Below are 16,600 nucleotides of genomic sequence, written 5' to 3' on the forward strand. Positions count from 1 at the left end.
TAGGTTCATCGATGAACAGTCCCAGATGAGGAATGACCCCAGCCTTGACTTCCTGGGGTCCAACACTATAGCCTCAGCGACGTCATCATCAGGGTTTGAAAGTGTCATGCATAAACACAGAGACTTTAAGAGCAGCGTGAGCGTTAGAAAGACTAACCTACCATCACCTGCAGTACCCACGGGAAAACAGTACACTACCTCATTAGGAAACAAGTCCTTCAATCGTGAATGTCCCATTCATAAAAAAACCACACTCACTGAACAAATGCAGAGGGTTTAGATCCAAAACCATACAGGAGCGCAAGAAAGTCCTCACCGAGCTTGGGGTATGTTTCAGATGCTGCGCTTCATTGGAGCACATGGCCAAGGACTGTAAATCTGCCATCAAGTGTGAAGAGTGTCATAGCGAAAGACATGCCTCAGCTATGCACCCAACCCCACTCGCCAGGGACTCACCGGCTGCAGTCGCCATTAGCCCCGCTCCAAGTCATGGCGGGGAGCCCCAGAATCACGCCAACACCGCCACAGCTGTTTCCTGCTCATGCTTGGAAGTATGTGGGGAGAGTCAGAGTGAGAAATGTTGTGCCCGACTATGCCTAATCAAGGTTTACCCAGACGGACAACCAGAAAAGGCAGTAAGAATGTATGCCATCATCGACGACCAAAGTAACCGGTCCCTAGCGGGACCTAAATTCTTTGAAGCCTTTGGAATCAAAGGACCATCAGAACCCTACACCTTAAACACCTGCTCGGGCCGCATAGAGACTAGCAGCAGAAGGGCACAAGGATTCATTGCTTCTCCTATCAATGGGGATACCGAAATACCCCTACCGACGCTGATCGAATGCGACCAAATACCCAACCATAGGGATGAGATTCCTACCCCAGAAGTTGCATTTCACCAACCACACCTAAGGCACCTAGCCAGCCTTATCCCACCTATGGACATCAACGCCGAGATTCTACTCCTGCTCGGCAGAGACAATCTAAGGGTACACAAGGTGCGTCAACAATGTAATGGTCCCGACTATGCACCATACGCCCAGAGACTGGACTTGGGATGGGTAGTCATAGGGAACGTATGCTTAGATCAACCAGGAATTGACTCCTTCAAGACTTATGTGCGTGGAGATGGACGCACAACTTGCATTAAGCCGTGTCCTCATCACTATGAGGTGAAAGAGAAGTCTCCAGACCTCATACAGCCACCTGACATAATTTCTCCCTTCTTTGCCGAAGACTTGGGGAGATCAGTCTTTCACACAACCAAGAACGACGATAAAGTAGCCTTGTCAGTAGATGACAGAGAATTTGTCAAGATAATGGACAGAGAGTCCTTTAAAGACGAAACCGATCACTGGGTTTCTCCATTACCCTTCCGAGCTACCAGGCTAAGACTCCCTAACAATCTGGAACAAGCTCTGTCTAGATTTAACTCTCTTCAGCGTACCATGAACAGCAAGCCTGAAATGAGAAAACACATTGTCGCCTTTATGGATAAAATATTCCGTAACAACCACGCAGAAACAGCTCCATCCTTAAGGAAGAACGAAGAGTGCTGGTACTTGCCTTCATTCGGAGTGTATCATCAATGGAAACCTAATCAAATTAGGGTTGTTTTCGATTCAAGCGCCAAACATCAAGGTGTATCTCTAAATGATGTTCTTCTCACAGGTCCCAATCTGACAAATAACTTAGTAGGAGTGCTGATGAGGTTCAGGAAAGAGCCTGTCGCCATCACTGCCGACATTGAACAGATGTTCCACTGTTTCGTAGTCAGAGAGGACCACCGGAATTTCCTCAGGTTTCTGTGGTACAAGGACAATGACACCAATGCAAAGATGGTGGAGTATCGAATGAGGGTGCATGTATTTGGAAACAGCCCTTCACCTGCCGTAGCAACTTACGGCCTTCGGAGAACTGCATTAGAAGGAGAGTCCGAGTATGGAGCAGACGCGAGAGACTTTGTAGAAAAGGACTTCTACGTAGATGACGGACTCAAATCACTACCGACTGAAGAAGCGGCTATCAGTCTGCTCAAGAGGACTCAAAGAATGTTGTACCAAGCTAAACTTAGACTACACAAAATTGCTTCAAACAGCCTGGCCGTAATGAGAGCCTTCGAGTCAGGTGATCATGCACCTGGATTCAAGGACATTAACCTGGGACTGGACAGTCCACCTGTGCAGAGGAGCTTGGGCCTCAGGTGGGATCTCTCGGCCGACTCCTTCGGTTTTCAAATAAGTTGTGCAGACAAGCCATTCACAAAACGTGGTGTCCTATCAGTGGTGAACAGCCTATTTGATCCGCTGGGATTTGTAGCGCCCATCACCATACAAGGTAGATCCCTACTGAGACAACTTTCTGAAACCGTCAAGGATTGGGATACCCCACTTCCTTCTGATAAAGAGCAAAAATGGGAAGCCTGGAAACAATGTTTGTGTGCCTTGGATGAGATCCACATCCCGAGATGCTATGTCAAAACCTCATCTACCTCTAGCATAAAGAAAGAACTCCACGTGTTCTCAGACGCCTCCACGGAAGCCATTGCAGCGGTTGCCTATCTGAAGGTGACAGAACTCAACAAACAAAGTCACATTGGATTCGTCTTTGGTAAGGCTAAGTTGGCTCCCAAGCCTGATCATACTATTCCCAGACTTGAACTCTGTGGGACTGTGTTAGCAGTGGAGATTGCAGACTTCATACAACAAGAACTGGGTGTCGACATAGAAGAGGTCCAGTATTACACGGACAGTAAGGTCGTTTTAGGTTACATTTATAATCGGACTAAATGATTTTATGTGTACATCAGTAACCGCATAGAGAGAATCAGGAGGTCTTCAAAACCTGAACAATGGCACTATGTGCCATCCAACTTTAATCCAGCAGACCACGCCACTAGGCCGATGTCTATAGGTTCCTTTATTAACTCTTCTTGGCTTACAGGTCTGGAGTTTCTGTTGAGACAGAGGGACGAATGTGTACAGGAAGTTTTCAGCATCCAGGATCCGGATAATGATCCAGAAATCCGCGCTGAAGTTAGTGCATTAGTTACTGGAATAAAGCAAACCTCCAGCCTCGGTTGTGAGCGCTTCCAGCGTTTCTCCTGTTGGATGAGACTCGTCAGAACTATCGCTAGGTTAGTGCACATTGCGAGATGTTATCACAGTTCTCAACAAGATAAGGATTGTCATGGTTGACACGTCTGTCATAAACCCCTCTCTGCTGAAGATATCTCTCATAGTGAGTCCCTCATAATACGCCATGTCCATCAGGAAGAATTCAACCTAGAATGGAAGTGCTTGTACAACAAACAGCGGATTCCAATAAAAGGCCCTCTTGCCAATTTAAATCAAGTTATGGACGGTTCTGGCTTGCTGAGAGTCGGTGGTCGTTTGAATCAAGCCCACCTAGGAGTTGCAGAACAAAATCCTCTCATCATTCCCAGCAAACATCATATCACTGTCTTGCTGATCCGACACCACCACGAAAAGGCTGAACACCAAGGCAGACAAATCTCTGAGGGCAGGTTACGGTCTGCAGGCCTTTGGATTATAGGTATGAAAAAACGTGTGGCCCAAATACTTCACGACTGCGTGCACTGTCGTAAAGCAAGAGGAAAACAACTATACCAACAAATGGCTGACTTGCCTGTGGATAGACTATGTACAGAGCCACCATTCACCTACATTGACCTAGACATTTTCGGGCCATGGATGGTGTCTGCACGCAGGACCCGTGGCGGTCACGCAAACAGTAAGCGTTGGGCTGTACTATTCACTTGCATGAGTGTGCGTGCCGTTCACATAGAGGTGATAGAATCCATGGACACATCCAGCCTTATTAATGCCTTAAGACGGTTCTTCGCAATCAGAGGACCAGTGAAACAGTTGAGGTCTGACCGCGGAGGAAACTTCATCAGAGCAAGTAAAGAACTGAACATCGATACCAAGCCCACTCAAGATCAGTTGGCAGAGAAAGGTTGCACTTGGATTTTCAATCCTCCTCATAGTTCCCACATGGGGGGCTCCTGGGAGAGGATGATCGGGATCTCACGCAGCATCTTGAATTCTATGTTAATGGATGTCAACTCTTCAAGGCTCACACATGAGACCCTAGTCACCCTTCTCGCTGAAGTTTCAGCCATAATCAATTCAAGACCACTTGTGCCAGTGTCGATGGATCCTGAAACACCAACTGTACTGACTCCTGCTATTCTCCTTACCCAAAAAACGGAGGATACGCTAATACCTAGTAAAGAATTTACCCATGCGAACATCTACCAGAAACAATGGAAACGTGTACAATACCTAGCGGATTACTTCTGGAACAGGTGGCGAAAGGAGTATCTTGTGATTCTTCAAGGAAGAAGAAAATGGCAACACCACAAACCAAACTTGAAAGAAGGAGACCTCGTGTTGATGAAGGAGCAACAAACCGAACGGATTCACTGGCCTATGGGACTTATTACAAAGGTTTTTCCTAGCAAAGATGGCAGGGTCCGGAAGGTGGAGTTGACTATCTTCAGAAAGGGTGAGCATAAAACGTTTGCAAGGCCAATTAACGAACTTATTATGATACTACCCATCGAGAACATCCCTGCAGGATAAACAGAACTGAACTTGAATTTTGTGGATCTTCTCCATTCCAAGTTTGAAACAGGACTATGTTGTAATGTTTCCTGTTTTATTCTAACATGTTTGTTACAGGTTTGTTCCATATATTTTTTGGAAATTACTCATAGTGAAATTCCCTTGGGAATTTCAGACGGGGAGTGTGCTGTCTTCTGTACTGTTCTCATATTTATTTAAATGTCCACCATATTATCGGTTCTTCCATCACCATATTGTTTCTATGTATGGTCGTTTTGCTGCCATCTCCTGGCCAGAATTTGTATGCTGCACGCCTCTGTTCTTGTTAATAAAGCTTTCCTTTGCTGGCCGTGTTTTCAGGAGCCTGGGTCCATGTCACTTCCTGCAACCCTTGTGTGAGGGATCTGCTTTCTGTGTGACTGGACATTCATCACTCGGGCTCGTAAGGCATCAGTTTTTTGACCAGCAGTTAGCCTCAGGAAAGATATCAACAGACAACACCAAGGTCATTTCAGTATTATACCAATGTTTGTATTTTGGGTCAAATAAACCCACATTGATTCAAATCACCGTGTCTACGTGTATCCGTCTAACCTGAGCTTTTGCCGGTCCTGTCTGCTCCACTGCTTGGACACGAAGGTAGGAAAGTCACACAGCCACTACCAGTTACACCTTCATTCGCCTTCATGTGGAGACAAAATACCTTCCTTTAGTGCTTTTGAATGCTCTGCTGGATTTCCACCTTTGCAAATGAAACCCCAATACCGATTGTAAGAGTAAAATCCTTACTCTGCGCTTTCCAGCGGAAGGAAGTTGGTACAAAACGTAGTGGCGAGGTAAGTCCATTAGTTGATTCCCTTTTGATGACAATCCAAATTTTCAAGCAATTGTACTGGAAATAATAATGCCAAGGTCGCAGGTTCAATCCCCGTATGGTCCTGTTGCTTCTTTTCTCTCTTTTCAGCACAGTCTTAACATGAGCTGTTGCAACTTGCAAACCTTGTCCCGTACGCACGTTGCATCTGGCTAAAGAAAGCTACTGATACAGGATTTAGGGCTTTTTGGAGCACGTGCTTGCAGTTAGTCTGCGCTTTCCAGTGGAAGGAAGTTGGTACAAAACGTAGTGGCGAGGTAAGTCCTTTAGTTGATTCCCTTTTGATGACAATCCAAATTTTCAAGCAATTGTACTGGAAATAATAATGGCAAGGTCGCGAGTTCCATCCCGGTACAAGCCAGTCGCTTCTATTCTCTCCTTTCAATACAGTCTTAAAAGGTGCGTGAGCTTTTGCAGTGTACAAACCTTGCACCACACACTCTTTAAATCTGTCTAACGAAAGTCACTGATACAGGATTTTGGGGCTTTCGGGAGCGGACAAACCCACAGCTAGTCCTCGTTAGTATAGTGGTGAGTATCCCCGCCTGTCACGCGGGAGACCGGGGTTCGATTTCCCGACAGCGAGTCCTTCCTTTAGCGCTTTTGATTGCTCTGCTGGATTTCCCCCTTTGCAAATGAAACCCAAATACCGATTGTAAGAGTAAAATCCTTACTCTGCGCTTTCCAGTGGAAGGAATTGGTACAAAACGTAGTGGCTAGGTAAGTCATTTAGTTGATTCCCTTTTGGTGACAATCCAAATTTTCAAGCAATTGTACTGGAAATAATAATGCCAAGGTCGCAGCTTCAATCCCCGTATGGTCCTGTTGCTTCTTTTCTCTCTTTTCAGCACAGTCTTAACATGAGCTGTTGCAATGTGCAAACCTTGTCCCGTACGCATGTTGCATCTGGCTAAGGAAAGCTACTGATACAGGATTTAGGGCTTTTTGGAGCACGTGCTTGCAGTTAGTCTGCGCTTTCCAGCGGAAGGAAGTTGGTACAAAACGTAGTGGCGAGGTAAGTCCTTTAGTTGATTCCCTTTTGATGACAATCTAAATTTTCAAGCAATTGTAATGCAAATAATAATGCCAAGGTCGCAGGTTCAATCCCCGTATGGTCCTGTTGGTTCTTTTCTCTCTTTTCAGCACAGTCTTAACATGAGCTGTTGCAACGTGCAAACCTTGTCCTGTACGCACGTTGCATCTGGCTAAGGTAAGCTACTGATACAGGATTTAGGGCTTTTTGGAGCACGTGCTTGCAGTTAGTCCTCCTTAGTATAGAGTAAACTTCTTACTCTGCGCTGTCCACCTCTGAATCTGTTGGGCATGGATAGTATTAAATACGTCTCGCAAGCCTGATTGCCTATGGCGGGAGATATGGTAAGGTGTCTCTGACTAGCACTCGTCCTCTTTTTCACAAGCTGGGGCAAGCCCGGGCGTAGAGACCCTTTACCTTTTTTAACGATACAGCTTGTCCATTAGTAGCTTTTTTGATGATGACAATACAAATTTTTGGGCACTTGTACGGGAAATAATAATGGCAAGGTCGCGAGTTCCATCCCGGTACAAGCCAGTCACTTCTATTCTCCAGTTCTAAGATGCAGCCTTTGCGTCAGTCTAGTCGGCCAAGTAGGCCAAGCTCTCGCTTATCATTTGGGGAAGCATTGCTTGAAGGATCATCAAGTAAAGGAAAGGCACCAAAAGCAGGCAGTAGTAGTGCGGCTAGGCCCACAAGCTCTATGGTTTTTTACGGAAAGCCTAAAGCACCAGAAGCACGTTCAAAGTTAAAGGGTAGCACAAGTAATACCAGCCCAGTGACTAAAAACCTTGTCCCATAAGCACGTTGCATCTGGCTAAGGAAAGCTACTGATACAGGATTTAGGGCTTTTTGGAGCACGTGCTTGCAGTTAGTCCTCCTTAGTATAGAGTAAACTTCTTACTCTGCGCTGTCCACCTCTGAATCTGTTGCGGATGGATAGCATTAAATACGTCTCGCAAGCCTGATTGCCTATGCCGGGAGATATGGTAAGATCTCTAACTAGCACTCGTCCTCTTTTTCACAAGCTGGGGCAAGCCCGGGGGTAGAGACCCTTTACCTTTTTAACGATACAGCTTGTCCATTAGTAGCTTTTTTGATGATGACAATACAAATTTTTGGGCAATTGTACGGGAAATAATAATGGCAAGGTCGCGAGTTCCATCCCGGTACAAGCCAGTCACTTCTATTCTCTCCTTTCAGTACAGTCTTAAAAGGTGCGTGAGCTTTTGCAGTGTACAAACCTTGCACCAGACACTCTTTAAATCTGTCTAACGAAAGTCACTGATACAGGTTTTAGGGCTTTCGGGAGAAGCCGCACCCACAGTTAGTCCTCATTAGTATAGTGGTGAGTATCCCCGCCTGTCACGCGGGAGACCGGGGTTCGATTCCCTCACGGGGAGGCCTTCCCTTAGTGCTTTTGATTGCTCTGCTGGATTTCCAGCTTTGCAAATGAAACCCCAATACCGATTGTAAGAGTAAAATCCTTACTCTGCGCTTTCCAGCGGAAGGAAGTTGGTACAAAACGTAGTGGCGAGGTAAGTCCTTTAGTTGATTCCCTTTTGATGACAATCCAAATTTTCAAGCAATTGTACTGGAAATAATAATGCCAAGGTCGCAGGTTCAATCCCCGTATGGTCCTGTTGCTTCTTTTCTCTCTTTTCAGCACAGTCTTAACATGAGCTGTTGCAACTTGCAAACCTTGTCCCATACGCACGTTGCATCTGGCTAAGGAAAGCTACTGATACAGGATTTAGGGCTGTTTGGAGCACGTGCTTGCAGTTAGTCTGCGCTTTCCAGCGGAAGGATGTTGGTACAAAACGTAGTGGCAAGGTAAGTCCTTTAGTTGATTCCCTTTTGATGACAATCCAAATTTCCAAGCAATTGTACTGGAAATAATAATGGCAAGGTCGCGAGTTCCATCCCGGTACAAGCCAGTCGCTTCTATTCTCTCCTTTCAGTACAGTCTTAAAAGGTGCGTGAGCTTTTGCAGTGTACAAACCTTGCACCACACACTCTTTAAATCTAACGAAAGTCACTGATACAGCTTTTAGGGCTTTCAGGAGCAATTGCACCCACAGCTGCTCCTCGTTAGTATAGTGGTGAGTATCCCCGCCTGTCACGCGGGAGACCGGGGTTCGATTCCTTTTTTGATGATGACAATACAAATTTTTGGGCAATTGTACGGGAAATAATAATGGCAAGGTCGCGAGTTCCATCCCGGTACAAGCCAGTCACTTCTATTCTCTCCTTTCAGTACAGTCTTAAAAGGTGCGTGACCTTTTGCAGTGTACAAACCTTGCACCAGACACTCTTTAAATCTGTCTAACGAAAGTCACTGATACAGGTTTTAGGGCTTTCGGGAGCAGCTGCACCCACAGCTAGTCCTCGTTAATATAGTGGTGAGTATCCCCGCCTGTCACGCGGGAGACCGGGGTTCGATTCCCTGACGGGGAGGCCTTCCCTAAGTGCTTTTGATTGCTCTGCTGGATTTCCAGCTTTGCAAATGAAACCCCAATACCGATTGTAAGAGTAAAATCCTTACTCTGCGCTTTCCAGCAGAAGGAAGTTGGTACAAAACGTAGTGGCGAGGTAAGTCCTTTAGTTGATTCCCTTTTGATGACAATCCAAATTTTCAAGCAATTGTACTGGAAATAATAATGCCAAGGTCGCAGGTTCAATCCCCGTATGGTCCTGTTGCTTCTTTTCTCTCTTTTCAGTAGACTTGGGCACCAGGGGGCTCTTCGTGTTCGTCTTCGTGCTCGTCTTCGGGGGGAAAAAAAACCTTCGTATTCCGCGAATATTCGCCCGTGCCTGTCTTCTCTTCGGGCGAATATTCGCGGACATTCTTCGTGCTCGTTTAATCTTCGTTTCCTTCCCGGTTGCTTAGCAGGGGTTAATACGGGGTTAACAACACATCGGAGCAGCAGCAGCTGCCGTGAAGGAACGTGTGTGCAACTCTATTGGTCGTTTCGGCAGGGGGCTGGTCTGGCATCAACAAGTGAATTGCAGAACGCACTTCATTCGTTGATGGCAGGCCAGCCCCCTGCCGAAACGACCAATAGAGTTGCACACACGTACTGAGGTGTACTGTACACAAAATGACCTAGAGACAAATGCTCCAAGGAACTTGGCCTCCGTTTATCATACACAGTCACACATCCATAGATGTTTAATAAAAGAATAGGGATTATTTTACATTTTTAAATTGATTTTGGACCACTTGTAATACATGCCTAACATTTGCTACCTATTCACAATGGCATACTTTGCAACAACCCAACTTTTACTGGACAGGACTGGAAAAAAGCAGGACTGTCCACCAAAATCTTAGGTGTGTTGGCAGGTATGCGGATGGAAAAATGTTGGACAAGAACTAAAAAATAGCTTAGGGTTAATGTACGGTTATGTTTAAGATTAGTAGCAGTGCACTGGTTTGGTTAAAGATGTATTATGTCTAAATAATAATTTAATTTTAATGGGTTTTAAAAAATTAAGGGGTTTATTTAAATGTATTTTAAAGTTAGATTTATTATTTAGTACTTTATTATATTTATTTAATGTTTATACTAGTGCTACCTACCGAGCTATAACTACCAACGTGTATTTGCATACCTAGATAGCTAAATTAGATGGGACAGGACTGGAAAAAAGCAGGACTGTCCCTGAAAAAGTTGGGTCTGTTGGCAGGTATGTGGATGGAAAAATGTTATAGTATGAAGTGTGAGTTATAGCGTTAATGCTAGTGAGTGTAGAAGTGAAGGCCAGGACAAATAACAAGAGGAAAGGTCCTTGTGATTTGTGCATTGTACGTGTATGTGTTATGTGTGTTATGTGTGTTGTCACTGTGTGTTATATGTGTTATGTATTATGTCACTGTGTTATTTGTGTTATTGTGTGTGTTATGTTTGGTTGGTTGGTTGTGTATCAGAAGGAAAATAATGAAATGGAAATGGAAAAGGAAATGGAAAAGGCGAATGAGTGGGCAATTGGCGACCCACTCACCTGTTTCACCCCAGAGCAAAGCATCCAAACACTGTCAGTCCTAGACGTTTGGCAGCGGACTTCCAGAGCTCAGACACAAGGCCCTAGCGTAAGCTGGCCACTCCGGCGGAGGTAGCAGGCGTTGCCACACCGCAAACAGACGCAGCCAGGGGGGAGAAACTGCCCTTACCATTAGGGACATTTTGGGCATGACTCTAGCCAGGAAGCGAACTGGCACAGAAGAGATGCTGGCACCACCACAACCACCACCACCAGCAGCAGCATTGAAAAATGGGAAAGGCGAATGAGTGGGCAATTGGCGACCCACTCACCTGTTTCACCCCAGGGCAAAGCACCCAAACACTGTCAGTCTTAGACGTTTGGCAGCAGACTTCCAGAGCTCAGACACTAGGCCCTAGCGTAAGCTGGCCACTCCGGCGGAGGTAGCAGGCGTTGCCACACCGCAAACAGATGCAGCCAGGGGGGAGAAACTGCCCTTACCATTAGGGACATTTTGGGCATGACTCTAGCCAGGAAGCAAACTGGCACGGAAGAGATGCTGGCACCACCACCACCAGCAGCAGCAGTGAAAAATGGGAAAGGTGAATGAGTGGGCAATTGGCGACCCACTCACCTGTTTCACCCCAGGGCAAAGCATCCAAACACTGTCAGTCTTAGACGTTTGGCAGCAGACTTCCAGAGCTCAGACACTAGGCCCTAGCGTAAGCTGGCCACTCCGGCGGAGGTAGCAGGCGTTGCCACACCGCAGAGTGAGGCAGCCAGGGGGGAGAAACTGCCCTTACCGTTAGGGACATTTTGGGCATGACTCTAGCCAGGAAGCAAACTGGCACGGAAGAGATGCTGGCACCACCACCACCAGCAGCAGCAGTGAAAAATGGGAAAGGCGAATGAGTGGGCAATTGGCGACCCACTCACCTGTTTCACCCCAGGGCAAAGCACCCAAACACTGTCAGTCTTAGACGTTTGGCAGCAGACTTCCAGAGCTCAGACACTAGGCCCTAGCGTAAGCTGGCCACTCCGGCGGAGGTAGCAGGCGTTGCCACACCGCAAACAGACGCAGCCAGGGGGGAGAAACTGCCCTCACCATTAGGGACATTTTGGGCATGACACCAGCCAGGAAGCGAACTGGCATTGAAGAGACGCTGGCACCACCAGCAGCAGCAGCAGAATTGGGAAAGGCGAATGAGTGGGCAATTGGCGACCCACTCACCTGTTTCACCCCAGGGCAAAGCACCCAAACACTGTCAGTCTTAGACGTTTGGCAGCAGACTTCCAGAGCTCAGACACTAGGCCCTAGCGTAAGCTGGCCACTCCGGCGGAGGTAGCAGGCGTTGCCACACCCCAGACAGAGGCAGCCAGGGGGGAGAAACTGCCCTTACCGTTAGGGACATTTTGGGCATGACTCTAGCCAGGAAGCAAACTGGCACGGAAGAGATGCTGGCACCACCACCACCAGCAGCAGCAGTGAAAAATGGGAAAGGCGAATGAGTGGGCAATTGGCAACCCACTCACCTGTTTCACCCCAGGGCAAAGCACCCAAACACTGTCAGTCTTAGACGTTTGGCAGCAGACTTCCAGAGCTCAGACACTAGGCCATAGCGTAAACTGGCCACTCCGGCGGAGGTAGCAGGCGTTGCCACACCGCAAACAGACGCAGCCAGGGGGGAGAAACTGCCCTCACCATTAGGGACATTTTGGGCACGACACTAGCCAGGAAGCGAACTGGCAGAAAAGAGACGCTGGCACCACCACCACCAGCAGCAGCAGCAGCATTGGAAAAGGCGAATGAGTGGGCAATTGACGACCCGCTCACCTGTTTCACCCCAGGGCAAAGCATCCAAAGACTGTCAGTCCTTGGCGTTTGGGAGCGGACTTCCAGAACTCAGACACAAGGCCCTAGCGTAAGCTGGCTACACTGGCGGAGGTAGCAGGCGTTGCCACTCCGCAGCAAGTGCAACCGGGGGGGAGAAACTGCCATTACCATTAGGGACATTTGAGGCATGACACTAGCCAGGAAGCGAACTGGCATTGAAGAGACGCTGGCACCACCAGCAGCAGCAGCAGAATTGGGAAAGGCGAATGAGTGGGCAATTGGCGACCCACTCACCTGTTTAACCCCAGGGCAAAGCATCCAAGCACTGTCAGTCCTTGGCGTTTGGGAGCGGACTTCCAGAACTCAGACACAAGGCCCTAGCGTAAATTGGCTACACCGGCGGAGGTAGCAGACGTTGCCACACCACAAACACGTGCAACCAGGGGGAGAAGCTACCTTAAACATTACAGAGAAAAAAAATTAACTTTCCAAGCTAAGAGCTGGGTAACCCAACTTGGGCAGATTGAATTTAAGAAAGGCAATCTGCTCCATCAGATGAGGTGCCATGCGTGAGCTCTGTGGACTCAGTATGTTTCCAGTCATAGAAAACACGCGCTCACTTTGAACAGTGGTTGGCGGACATGATAGTAGCTGCTGCGCAACCCATGAGAGTGCAGGCCACACACTCTTCTTTTCATCCCAGTAGCTAAGAGGATCAACATTAGGCGCAGAAGGAACTTCACAGAGGTAAAGTTTGACCATTTCAGCAGCACTACTCTCCTTTCTGCTGCTAGCTCTGTCAGATGGTCCAACTATACTCCCAAGTGCCTCTTCCCAAAACGCAGCTGCTCCACTCAGCTGTGTTGTGCTGCTTGTGGCACTGCTGCTGATGCTGCTGCTAGGAGTAGCAGACCACATCATCTCTTCCTCCTCCTGCACCCTCCCTCCTCGGACAGCATTCCCATTTTACGCTGCCAGTCACGCACCTTGTTGACCAATTGCTCCCGGTAGCTACTGAGAACATTAAATTTCAAAGCTAGCTTTCCCTTAATTCTTGGATCGCAAAGGCACGCTAGCATCATTTTGGGACTCTCTTCCATTCGTTTGCGAAGGTGTACTTTTAGCAGATCCTTCAGTTTGACCATTTCAGCAGCACTACTCTCCTTTCTGCTGCTAGCTCTGTCAGATGGTCCAACTATACTCCCAAGTGCCTCTTCCCAAAACGCAGCTGCTCCACTCAGCTGTGTTGTGCTGCTTGTGGCACTGCTGCTGATGCTGCTGCTAGGAGTAGCAGACCACATCATCTCTTCCTCCTCCTGCACCCTCCCTCCTCGGACAGCATTCCCATTTTACGCTGCCAGTCACGCACCTTGTTGACCAATTGCTCCCGGTAGCTACTGAGAACATTAAATTTCAAAGCTAGCTTTCCCTTAATTCTTGGATCGCAAAGGCACGCTAGCATCATTTTGGGACTCTCTTCCATTCGTTTGCGAAGGTGTACTTTTAGCAGATCCTTCAGCTTCCTGGCTATGGCTGCTACGTCAGGATGTAGAGTGCCACCTTGAACAGCCTCACGGTTTCCAAGGAACACATCCATCTTGCTGCCTAGATGGGAGAACACTGGGATTACCTGGGCCAGACTGGCAGTGTTTGAGCTTAAATTTTCTGTGGCATCCCTGAATGGTTTAAGGACTGCCATTAGCTGGGCGATCACTGTCCAATCCTCCCTATTCAATGGAGAGGTAATCCCAATATTGTGCTCTGAGGCAAGATTATGGATTGCCCTCTGCTGCTCCAAAATCCTCTCCAGCATGTCTAACGTGGAGTTCCACCGTGTACTGACATCCTGGCGTAGGCAGTGTACGGGAAGACCTGACCTCTCTTGCTCTTCCCTCAAAAGTTGGCTAGCCTTAACACTATGGTGAAAGTGCCCAGCGATCTTTCTGCAGCGGGACAGAACTACTGCTGCCACATTAGTTCCTTCTGACATTGCTGCCTTCACTACAAGATGGATGATGTGGGCTGCACAGCGCACACCAACAATATGACCATCTCGCAGCGCTTTCACCATATTGGCACCTCCGTCAGTTACCACAAAACCAACTTCAACATTGGTGCCCGCCTCTGCTCCCACCCAAAGGCTAAACATTTTCCTCATTGCATGCAGAATATTTTGGGAAGTGTGCTTTTCATCCATCACTTCTGCATGGAGAAGGAAAGATCGGTAGCCTGCTGCAGCAGCTTCCTTAGACACACCGGGCTGCCACCAGTGTGCTGTCAAAGAAAGAAAGGCATGCTGGCCGCTAGGTGCACTCCACAAATCTGTAGTGAAATGAACACACTGACCAGCAGCCTTGGAAAGCTCCTCTTTCACTGCTGCAACACAGGACCAATACAATGAGGGGACAATGTTCCTGCTGAAAGTGGAACGTGACGGAACTGTATATTGTGGAGCCACAGCCGCCATCAATTGTTTGAAAGGCTCCCCTTCGATCATAGAGAAGGATGCCCCTCCAACAGCAATGAACTGACCAATCAGTCGCGTTACTTTATTGGCCTGTTGGATTGGAATGCCACAAATTGTTCCAGGGTGGGCTGGACATGCAGTGCTCCAACCTGCCTTGGTCTCTGGCTGCCAGCACTAGCTGCTGCTGCTGCTGCTGGTGCTTTTGGCACAGAAGAAGAAGCTGTTGGGGTTTTTCCACGGCCACCAGCTATGCTGCCTGCACTAAGTTTTACTTCTGCATCTTTCCCCAATAGCACAGCGTTGTGTTGAGTGCTGAGGTGATGCTTCATGCTAGCACTGGTAAAATGGCCAGACACTTTCCCTCTGCTTATTAGCTTCCCACAATGTTTGCACTTTCCATAGCGCCCTTCTTCAACATTTTCAAAGTGCTCCCAAATTGGGGCGCGCATAGCCTTGGAGTGTGCCTTGGGTGCTGCTCCTACTGCTCGGGGTGGATGAACAGAGGCAGAACTAGTGGTGGTGGGACTGGTGGTAACAGTACTGGCCATAGTGGGACTGCTAAATGCTTTAGATTTGCTAGGTTTTGCTGCTGCTGCTGCTGCTGCTGGTGGTGGTGGTGATGGTGATGATCGTAGCGGAGAAGGTGGAGGCTCAGGGGAAAATTGTGCACTAGTCATTTGGACACTGCTCCCTGAGGAATCTGATTCCTGACCACTCATCTCCTCTACTTCCTCTGGCTCATAGTCTAGCTCTTCATTAGCCAGATCGAATGGAATTTCTGCTAGGCTGGAGCTAAGACTGATATCGTCGTGAGACTCGTGACTAGTAGTAGTGCGAGCAGGAAGAATAGACTCTGCACTTGGCCTCTCGGTCTCAGGCTCCTCTGCTACCTCGCTAGGTGGAGTCCCACTATGTGTAGCCCTCTCTCTAACTGTCTTTACAAAAATGTTGTAAGGACTTGGTGGCTTGCTAGAGGTACTAGGAGGACATGGCGTGGCGGGACCAGTGGGAACAGTAGGTGCAGCACTAGTGGTGGTAGAGGCGGTGGGGGTGGTGGTGGTGGTTTTCCCTACAAAGGAATGAGATCGCTTTTGTTTGGGACCCCTCTGAGTCTTGCTGCTAATTTGGCTCTGCTTGGTACCTTGCATGCTGCTTGTGGATGGGGAAGATGCTGCTTGGGGCAAAAGGCACTTCTTTTTAGTCACTGGGCTGGTACTACTTGTGCTACCCTTTAACTTTGAACGTGCTTCTGGTGCTTTAGGCTTTCCGTAAAAAACCATAGAGCTTGTGGGCCTAGCCGCACTACTACTGCCTGCTTTTGGTGCCTTTCCTTTACTTGATGATCCTTCAAGCAATGCTTCCCCAAATGATAAGCGAGAGCTTGGCCTACTTGGCCGACTAGACTGACGCAAAGGCTGCATCTTAGAACTGCTGGTGGTGGTGGTGGTGGTAGATGGAGCTTGTCCCTCCTTAGTCCCAAAAGGAGGATCCATTTCAAATTTTGTGTTGTGTGTGTAGTGTAGTGTAGTGTTTAAAAAACTATAAAAAAATAAAAAAAAAGGAAAAATGAATTAAAGACAAAAAAATTAGAGGAAGTTCTCTTCAGTGCTACTGCTTAAAAAGTAAAACTATGCACTACTGCACTGTGCTGTTGTGTGCAATCTGGCAAAGTGCTAAAGTTATTTAAATTATTAACTATTTAATAACTAGCAGTATTTTATTTTTAATTTGAATTTACACGGGCCTAAGAGCTTAGCCTACTACTATGCTAGCCTAAAGCTATATTTCCTTACTATAAGTCTACCTCTAGGCAGAC

The 16,600-nt window shown here is 47.6% G+C and overlaps 1 non-coding gene across 1 annotated transcript; it reads left to right on the forward strand.

Moving 5' to 3' along the window:
• Positions 1-8,884: 8,884 nt before the first annotated feature.
• Positions 8,885-8,956, forward strand: TRNAD-GUC (transfer RNA aspartic acid (anticodon GUC)). Its single transcript has one exon. It is a non-coding gene; the product is annotated as a tRNA-Asp (tRNA).
• The last annotated feature ends 7,644 nt before the right edge of the window (positions 8,957-16,600 follow it).

The sequence above is a fragment of the Sceloporus occidentalis genome, unplaced genomic scaffold, assembly GCF_023333645.1.
Source record: "Sceloporus occidentalis isolate IW3139 unplaced genomic scaffold, rSceOcc1.0.p SCAF_22, whole genome shotgun sequence".
Taxonomy (NCBI): domain Eukaryota; kingdom Metazoa; phylum Chordata; class Lepidosauria; order Squamata; family Phrynosomatidae; genus Sceloporus; species Sceloporus occidentalis.